Consider the following 9,970-nt stretch of genomic DNA (forward strand, 5'->3'; position numbering starts at 1 on the left):
TTGTCTGGATGCAGGCTCAATCAACTCACTTGCATTCATTCTCTTACCATGCCCAGGAAGTAGGGATGTGAACAAAATAGATTTCACATTTTGTTTTGAGTTCAAAAGAAAACGCAGATGGACAAAACGTTTTGTCAAAATAGCAGTCAACCAGGTTGTTTCGCCAGAACAAACCTTGAAACATTTTGAGTGTTTTGGCCATAGGGAACAATAGGGAAACTCAAAAACCACATTGTTCCCCGTGGGTAGCTTCTAGGGACACCAAAGTGGGTTGGGTGGTAGGACATGATGTGTGCTACCTACCATCCATCCAACCAACCCACAAAAGAAATAGGCAAGCAAGTGATCTGAAACAAATTGTTAACCTTTCCCAAAATCCCCATAGGATCAAGAGAAGCACACTATAAGGGCTCTCACCACCTCCTAGTCCCTTTGAGTACATAGATTTACAAAGAGTACATTTTGTACAAAAATGTACATTCAGTAATTTGTACAAAATGTACAAAGTGTACACAGAGTACATTTTCAAATTCCCTCCTTTTGTATTACCCACTTCTTCATCCCTCCCCCCAGCCAATGGGGACACAGTTGCCCATGCAGTGGAGCTCTTTGGACCGAATTTCCAGAATGTAGTCCAGTCCTCAGAAGCAGAAGGGGGTCTCCCTGCAGTCTGCCTCCACACCCTCCCCAACTGTGCCAGCCGCCAGAGATCACCATGCCGCATTGATCTCCTCTTGGTGGTTGTGTGACGTGTGCACGGCTGGGGTGGTATGGGGGAGAGCCAAGTAGGCCTCCATGGTGGTGATGGTGGCTAAGCCTCTGGGTCTGGCTGGACCTGCCAGATGCCTGAGCAGGTCAGCCATTTCTGTGCCCCTGTGCAGTGTGAGTTACGAGCATCACAAGCCCATGACATTACGGGCTTGCGACACTCGCGACTTGCACTGCGCAGGCATACAGAAGTGGCTCGCTTGTCACCAGCTCACTCGATGGCAAATGCTGGCCAGAAATATATGACACAATAGCTAGTAGCTCAAGTTTCAGTTTTACTGCTAAATAGTCAGGTTTAACAGTCTCACCAGGAATACAGACGTGAGGAGTGAGAAGCCCAAATTCCAGAGTCACAATCTCTCTGACAAAAGCTCCAAACAGATTAGACGTTTTGTTTCCAGCGGTTTGTTCAAGGCACAGGCTGCCCGATTTATAGTCAGCAGTCACGTGCACTTAATCAACACTCCACCCACGCCAGCTGCCATAGATTCAATCTGGCTCCTGCTGTCTTCTTGCCAGTCAACTACTCCTCCGTAATTCCCTCACCTGCTGCTAACATTTTCCCCATCTGCGTCCTTGAGGAGATAGTGGCCATTCAGACTCTGGCTCAGATCCAGACCCTTTTCTCCAAAGATCACCCGGCCCTGCTGGCCCCTCCTGCACCAAACATTTGCCCTGGCCTGTTTCAATTACTTCCCCATTCACATCACCGCCCTGCTCCTCCTCAGTGCCTCCCCACTTTCTAGTAAGTCTCCTGCCCCCTAGCTCCTCTCCAATGTCCTCGAGTGAGGGCATGACATCTCCTGTTCAGGCCACTGGCAGGCCCAGCCAGGCCCAGCGGCTTAGATGCTGCCGTGGCCATGAGAACACTTGGTTTGTATGATAAGAAGCCAGCCAAAAAGCAAGATCACAAGCCAATTGGAAGCCATTGCCAGAAAACCAACCAGGAAAGGCAAAACAGGCCTCCAAAACAGCGCTCAAAATGTTCCGCATCAAAATAGGGCTGTTTTGTTCCAAGTTCAAAACAGGCCCTTTATTTAACGGGTGTTTCATTTCAAGCTCAAGACAGTTAAAATGGCTCGTTGCAAACAGAAACATTTTGATTTTGAAACATTTTGCACATCCCTACCAGGAAGCACTGGGACTGCAGGACCTGGGTCAGATTAAAAGGTTGGTGGTGGTGGTAGGGAGATCAGGATATGTGGAAAGGTGGGTGGGGTGTGTAGGTGGATGGTCGTATTTATCTGTATCCTGTTAGCAGACCTGGGACAATGTGGCCAACAGGTTATTTCACTCACCATCCTCTATCATTAAAAAGTTACTTTCTTGATACCCTTTATGTGCTGCTCCTTACTTAACTCAATGGAGAGTTCAAAGGAGGTAAGATTATCTTCTAGTTGGTAATAAAATGAATTGCTTTTCAATGTTTTTAATTACTCTTGGCGCATCAGGGCTTACTGCCAGCTTGCAGCCATATTGCTTTTGTCATTTGTAATGTTTAGACATCCAAAGACAGAGACTATAAAATCAGATTTAATGCCTCTTTGGCTGTCCTTTAAAAAAAAAAAAATCTTTGTTAAGCATCTTAGGTCCTGAGCCTCTGTTGCATGCAGAACTCTAGAATCCCATTGGATCAGTTATATTATTGGTCTTAAAATATGTTTGCTGATTTTTAAACCGACTATTCTAGACTGCTAGATATGGGTTTCTCTGGATATCTGACAAGCTGCATGGTCAGTGATTCTGACTCGGTGATATTTATTTCAAACAAATTGTATGGTAGGCTGAGGAAATAAATGCCATTTATAATTAAAATTGCTCGTTTCATATACTTGTCACAGTTTAGTCATTGTGAAAGGAACACCTTCTTCGTGAAGTTTCAGCTATTGAGCTGAGCAAAATATGCATAATTTCCCTCCAGAATGTCATAGCTGAGTGCTTTTAAGCAAATTAAAACTAGCTTGCATTGACTTTAAAACATAGTCTGTAATGTTCCTATTATATGGGGCTTGTTGTAGCCCTTATCACTGTATTCATTTGCTGTTATAATATGGGTGCCTGTGGGAATTTGTTATTATATGTGTAATTTGGCTTCAATCTGCGTGTGCCTCTGTATTCATTGCCTTTGTCTTTGTTCATGGGTTTTGTGATATTGTTTTTGCACCTATTATACCATAACAGCAATCTGTTTTTTAAAAAACATTTATGATCTTTGTGCAATGAATTAAGTAGGAATCCCTGTCATTTTTGTTCAATCCTCCATTCTTCCAACTAATTTCCTAGGGAACTCCTTCTCTTGGGGAAAGAGGGTCTTCCTCAGACTTTGAAATGCTACTGCAGCTGTCCAGCAAGCATAGTAAAACCATAGGATGATAATAGAGTGAGAAGGGGCTTGTAAGCCACCTGGTCCAACCACCTGCATGATGCAGAAAATCCAGAGCTAGAGAATCCCCAATAGATGATACTTCTGCCTCTTCTCCAGTAGGAAGAGTCCCCCATTCCCTTAGCTAATTGGTTCCATTAAAACATAAGAACATAAGAACAGCCCTGTTGGATCAGGCCCAAGGCCCATCCAGTCCAGCATCCTGTTTCGCACAGTAGCCCACCAGATGCCGCTGGAAGCCTACAGGCAGGAGCTGAGGGTATGCTCTCCCTCCTGCTGTTACTCCCCCGCAACTGGTACTCAGAGGCATCCTGCCTTTGAGGCTGGAGGTGGCCTTTAGCCCTGCAACTTTAGCCCTCCAATGTTGTCAAACTGCTCTTATTGTTATGACGTTTCTCTAAATGTTCCATTTCCCTCCTGATCTTAAGATGATTAGAGCTAGTCCTGCCTTCTGCAGCAGCAAAGAACCAGTCTTTGCCCTCCCATCCCGACTGTGAAAAATTTACTAGAGGCTGAATCAGGAGCCTAGGGGACTGTACACTCTACCCAGGTACAAGGCTAACACGAGTGTACTACCTAGCCCCACCTTAAAAAGAACTACACATCCCACAACCCCTTGCACTGCTTGGGGGCCTAAAATAAAGCAGAAAAGGACCCTTTAAACCAGAAGCTGCAGTGAAAGGTGAGTGATGAGGTGCCTGTCTCTAATGCTCCATGGGAGTGAAGAGGAAGGCATTGTGCTTGCTGCCCCTGGCCCCCACACTGTCCCTAGTGGGGGAGAGGGTGGGGGAATTACAGGTTCTGTTAGACCCAACAGGCATGTTGGAACCGTGACAGAGTTCCATGTTGACAGCAGGGAGCTCAGTGGAGGTTCTGATTTTGGGGTTTCCATGCGGTCAGTGTAGAACTCTGTCTGATAATGCCCAATACAGGACATATGATGTCCGACATGCCTGCCAGCTGACATAACTACACAGCCCTATAGTCTCATCACAGAATTATGAAACAATTAGTAGGTATGATACTTTTCTAAGAAGCAAACAAACCTCTCACTTAGGCAGACTTAAAAACTCAACAATAAAATTATGATAGAGTCCTGATAGAATCCTTCAAACTATTTTGTTCTCACACTGCTAGAGTGTGCATATCATAATATTTCTATAGAGCTAAACCTAGGTCACAGTCGAATCTGTTAGAATTGTCAGCTCAGGCGGTACATTTACTGCTCCAGTACCCTGAGCAATGCTGAAAATAAGAGACCACTTAGATCACTCTTCTGGGCTCCTGGTAGTATACAAGTCATGCATGAAAATAACACACTCAAGTCCGGGGTAAAGAACAATAGGGGAATGCTGTGAAATGACAAGGTCAAATGGTGCCCAACTTCCAAGGCCTCTTGTGGCTGGAAAGTAATCAATATAGCCATGGAAAGTACAAAATGAAAGGCAAGGGGAGAAGCAGAAAGCAAAAAGCCAAGAGGGAAAGAGTCAAACTGAAACGGAGGTACTGTAGGCAATGGAGGGTGGTGTCTTTACATAACAGAGGCATTACAAGTCCTGCCCATCTTGCTGAGCCCCTCTTCCTAGTGGAGCTTAGTGGGCCATGAGGCAGGGCTTGGCAGTGAGAAAGCAGAGCCGAGCAGGGCCTGTTAGTGGAAAGAGGTGGAGCCAGGTGGATGACGAGGCCATGCCGTTGTGAGGGCTGGGCTGGGCACAAGGCAGAGCCCACGCTGTTCCTCTAAAGTGTATAGCTGTTACTCGCCACCAAGCAACGCCATCGACACAGGACATCAGACCCCTACAGATCAGCATGTTCCAGACTATATAACTGTGCCAGAATCAGAAAAGCAGAATATAAGGTGAAGACCTTTTTGTTCACTCAGGCCTTTAAATATTACATTTTGATCTGATGTCAACTGATGGTTTCAAAAATGTCTTTTAAATGGTTTTGTATTGTATTTTGTATTTTCTCTCCCTCACCCCTTTTGATCTGTTATGATTAAATTTGTTGTGTGTTTTTATCTCATGTTTTAGTGTTTTGTTGTATGCTGCCCAGAGAACAATTTATTATGGGGTGACTAACAAATAAAGCTGATGATGATGATGATGATGATGATGACCCCCCCCACCACAGACTACAGGTCAAGTCATACATGTATATGTTTCATGATCCACAAATTGATCACACAGAAGGCTTTCTAGAAAACCTGTCCCCATTTAAAGGCCTGAGAGATGCCAACACACCCAGCCAACTATACACAACACACATCCTTCTTTCTTTCTCTCTGAACATCAAATGTAGACGATAAACAATGGGGAATGCTGCGGTCCTCATGCCGTGCTTGGAAGCTTCCAGAGGCATTTGGCTCGTGGCCACTGATGGAAACCGAATGCTGGACTAGATTGAGAGAAGTTATTTACTTTTTGTTGCCAGCTACAAATGTGGCTCTTTAGACTGGTCTTTGGTGTTGGCTGGTTGCTGATTTGTGATTCTCCTTGCTTTCTCTGTTACTGTGAGGAACTGTGTCTCTTTTTAATTGATTGTCTTTTATAGGCTGTTCTATTGCTGGCATTTTTATTGCTGCTTGTTTTTGTAGGGGTTTTGGAAGGGGCTCTTTTTCATACTGTTTAGATGGTCTGATTGTTTTTACTTTTTATTGTTAGCCAGTTTGGATTGCTTGCTAGATGGGCACAGATTCTGTAAATAAACAAACAAATGGAATATGAGGCCTACAGAGAGGTCTAAGCTCACAAACATCAAACTGCTCTTTTGACTCCACATTTGCTGCTTCACAGCATCCATTTCACAGAAATAAAAACAGTTCCCACCTTGGTCCTGCCCCCACCTAATCAATCAGCTTCAGTTTTGTCATGTAACTTTTTTAATCTACCCAGATCTTTCTGAATCTATTTTCCCCTTTGCTCCCCCCAAATAAAGGAATTGTTATTTTATTTTAATGATGCAATCAGCGAGGCAGCCCATCAGTGAGGCTGTACACCTCAGGTGAAAAGATTGGGCTCTGCCTCCTGACCCCCTCAGGATTCACCTCCTGAACCACCAGTTTGTAGCAGTCTCCACTTCCTGACCATGAGACCAGCTCTTTCTTCCCTTCAGTCTCCAACCTACTATTATAATGATGTGCACAAAATGGATTTTGAGTTCTGTTTTGAGCTCAAAATGAAACTCAGATGGCTGAAATGTTTTGTCGAAACAATCAGTCTAACATTTTTGAGTGTTTCGGCTATAGGGAACAAAGAGGAAACTCAAAATGCCCCATTGTTCCCCATGGGTAGCTCCCAGGGACACCAAAGTGGGTTGGGTGGTAAGGCATGATGGGAGTAACCTACCATCCAACCCACAAAATAAATGGGCAAGTGGGCAATTAATTTTTTTTAACCTTTCCCCCTGAGATCCTGTGGGGGTTTGGGGGGAAAGTTAAAAATGTGTTAAAAATCACCCGCTTGCCCATTTCATTTGTGGGTTGGGTGGTATGTAGCACCCATCATGCCCTATCACACAACCCACTTTGGTGTCCCTAGGAACTACCCATGGGGGAAAATGGGGGTATTTTGAGTTTCCCCATTGTTCCTTACAGCCAGAACAAGCTGCACTCACAGAGTGCACACACAGGTTTTGCAATGCAATTTGCAATGCATTTTGCAATGCTGCTTTGAAAAGCACTGCGGAAGCACACAGTAAAAGGAAATCTGTCCCTCCAACACAGAACACACATTTCAAAGACAGTCCAAAAATGGCCAAAAAAGAATCACTGACCCAGAATCCTCTGTCACCCACAATGCCTTCACTGCAGCAAGTCTTTCTCTCTCTCACACACACACAATTATGACTCCTTACTTCCTAGCATTGCAATAGCTGCTACAGCAACACTCTTATCTAGCAGCAAGCACAGCCATAAACTCAACTAGAGCAATTTCAGCCACATTTTGATGGAGTACACTTTGAAATAGAGATTGCAGAACAGACCACAGCAGTGAGTGGAGCACAGGTTAGTCTCAAGGCCAGACATGGAGCTCATCACAGCAGTCACCAAGAAATATTTCTCTCTCACACACACAGAGCTGCCACTGTCCATTTCTTGCCACAAAACAATCTAACAAACCAAACCAAACCACAACCCAAGGAAGGCAGGCACCCAAGTTCTTGTCAATCTAAGATCCAGAAAGTTCTAGCAGCAACCAGTGCATGCACACTAAAACCAGATAGTTCTAGCAGCAATAGCACAGCATATTAGTACTGAGAAAAGAAAACCAAAAAATAACACCTTCCTTGATCCCTTCCTCCTCTGCTCCTGATGTATCCAAGAGAGGCAAAGTATAAGGGCTCTCTCTGCTTCCCAGTCCCTTTAAATACATTTTGAAATTTTCACCTTTTGTGTCCCCGCTCCCTCCCCACAGCCAATGGGGGCACAGTTGCTCATGACAACACTTGATTTGTTTGATAACAAGACAACCAAGAAGCAAGGAAAAAGCAAGCCAATCAGAAGACAGTGCCAGAAAACCAATCCGGAAGGGAAAAACAGGCATCCAAAATGGTGCTCGTTCAAAAGAAATGGGATTGTTTTGTTCTGAGCTTGAAACAGGCAATTTATTTAGAGGGTGTTTTGTTTCAAGCTCAAAACACTCAAAATCTGCCCACTGAGAGTCAAAATGTTTCAACGTTGAAACATTTTGCACATCCATAGTAGTAAAATAGCCATTGTGGGTGAGTTGAGGGGCTGGAGACTGCCTCCCAGACCAATCAGAACTGTGGTGGCGGCGGCAGCAGCAGAGAGTTAAAGCCCTCCTCTCCGACATGTTCCAAATCCTGATTAGACCCCATGAATGCTATTTAAGTTGAAAAAATCAAGGATGTCAGCAGAGGTGCACTGGTAATTTTGGAGCCTGGACCTAAAGGCCTTTGGACAATGCCCCCCCCCCCACTACAAGCAGAGGTGCTCTAACCCCCAGGCCTTGGGGCCATGGTCTGTGGCCTCCAAGGTCTGGGGGCCCCTCTAAATGGCCAGGGTCCTCCTGCAGCCCCCCTGTGCCCACCCTGTTGCTGCCCCACCACACCAAATCTTCTTTTAAAAATATTTCAGCCACCATGCGGGTGAGGGGGGGCTACCGGAGGCTGAGCCGAGCAGTCCTCCCCACCCCCAGTGGTGGCGGCCGGAGTGAGCACTGGGCCTGTCCATTTGGCCCAGTGGCTCTTGCTGACTTCGAGGCATGCCTGCACAATTGAGAGAGATCGTCGCAAGCATAACCTCCCTGAATGCTTGGATGAGGGATAACAAACTGAGGGTGAATGCAGATAAGACGGAGGTACTTATTGTGTGCGGTCAAAACTTGGGAGACAATTTTGATCTGCCAGTTCTGGATGTGGTCATGCTCCCCTGGAAGGAACAGGTGCGCAGTCTGGGGGGTGCTTCTGGAACCAAACCTCTCCCTGGTGTCCCAGGTTGAGGCAGTGGCCAGAGGTGCTTTTTATCAGCTTCGACTGTTACGCCAGCTGCGTCCATTTCTTGAGATGAATGACCTCAAAACAGTGATATGTATGCTGGTAACCTTTAGGCTGGATTACTGCAATGCCGTCTATGTGGGGCTGCCTTTGTACGTAGTCCGGAAACTGCAGTTGGTTCAGAATGTGGCAGCCAGGTTGGTCTCTGGTTCATCTAGGAGAGACCACTTTACTCCTGTCTTGAAGGAATTGCACTGGCTACCAATACGTTTCTGGACAAAATACAAAGTGCTGGTCATTACCTATAAAGCCCCAAACAGCTTAGGACCTGGGTATTTAATAGAACGTCTTCTTCGCCATGAGCCCCACTGCCTGCTAAAATCATCTGGAGAGGTTTGACTGCGGCTGCTGCCAACTCATCTAGTGACTACTTGGGAATGGGCCTTCTTCATTGAAGCCTCTGGACTTTGGAATGCGCTCCCTGATGAAATAAGAGTCTCCCCATCTCTGGCAATTTTCAAAAATGCACTGAAGACACATTCATTCACCCAGGCTTTTAATTAGATTTGTAGTTTTAAATAATTTTAATAATGGGTTTTAAATGTTTTTAATCTTTTAAATAATTTTAATTGCTAATTGATTTAATGTTTTAAATGCTTTTAATTGTAAACCACCCAGAGATGCAAGTTTTGGGTGGTATAGAAATATAATAAATAAATAAATAAATAAATAAAATCGCCTAACCAATTTGAACCTAATTTGCGACAGGTGTAGGGATATATAGGAAAGCCTCAATGGCATGATTTGTGATGTTACCCTCCCCGATTCCAGATGGTGGATGTGTGATTGTTTGGTCCAAGTGGGCTAACTTGTGGACTTTCTAACTGATTTGAACCACATTTGGTACAGTTGTAGTGAATTACGCATAGGGACACCTCAGTGGTGTAGTTTGTAATGATGTCATCCACCCCAATTCAACATGTGGGCACGGGAATGTTTGAGGCACAAGAAGGCTAACTTGTGAACCACCTAACTGATTTCAACCAAATTTTCTACAGCTGTGGGGACACACAGGGACACCTCAATGGTGTGGTTTGTGATAATGCCGTCCACCCAGATTCAAGATGGCAGACACATGAACATTAGAGACACAATTGGGCTAACTTGTGAACTACCTAACTGCTTTGAACCAAATTTGCTACAGGTGTAGGGACACATATGGATGTCTCAAGGGCATAGTTGGTAATGATGTCATCCACCCTGGTTCAAAGATGGCAGACACATGAATGTTTGAGGTGCAAGTGGGAACCGATTTGGACCAAATTTGGTATAGTTCTAGGAACACATAGGGACACCTTAAAC

The 9,970-nt window shown here is 44.9% G+C and overlaps 1 long non-coding RNA gene across 1 annotated transcript; it reads left to right on the plus strand.

The window, feature by feature from the left end:
• Positions 1-4,419: 4,419 nt before the first annotated feature.
• Positions 4,420-5,872, plus strand: LOC128346295 (uncharacterized). The gene is made up of 2 exons (XR_008316879.1): positions 4,420-5,009; positions 5,185-5,872. It is a non-coding gene; the product is annotated as an uncharacterized LOC128346295 (long non-coding RNA).
• Positions 5,873-9,970: the final 4,098 nt, after the last annotated feature.

This window comes from Hemicordylus capensis, chromosome 2 (assembly GCF_027244095.1).
Source record: "Hemicordylus capensis ecotype Gifberg chromosome 2, rHemCap1.1.pri, whole genome shotgun sequence".
Classification (NCBI taxonomy): Eukaryota; Metazoa; Chordata; class Lepidosauria; order Squamata; family Cordylidae; genus Hemicordylus; species Hemicordylus capensis.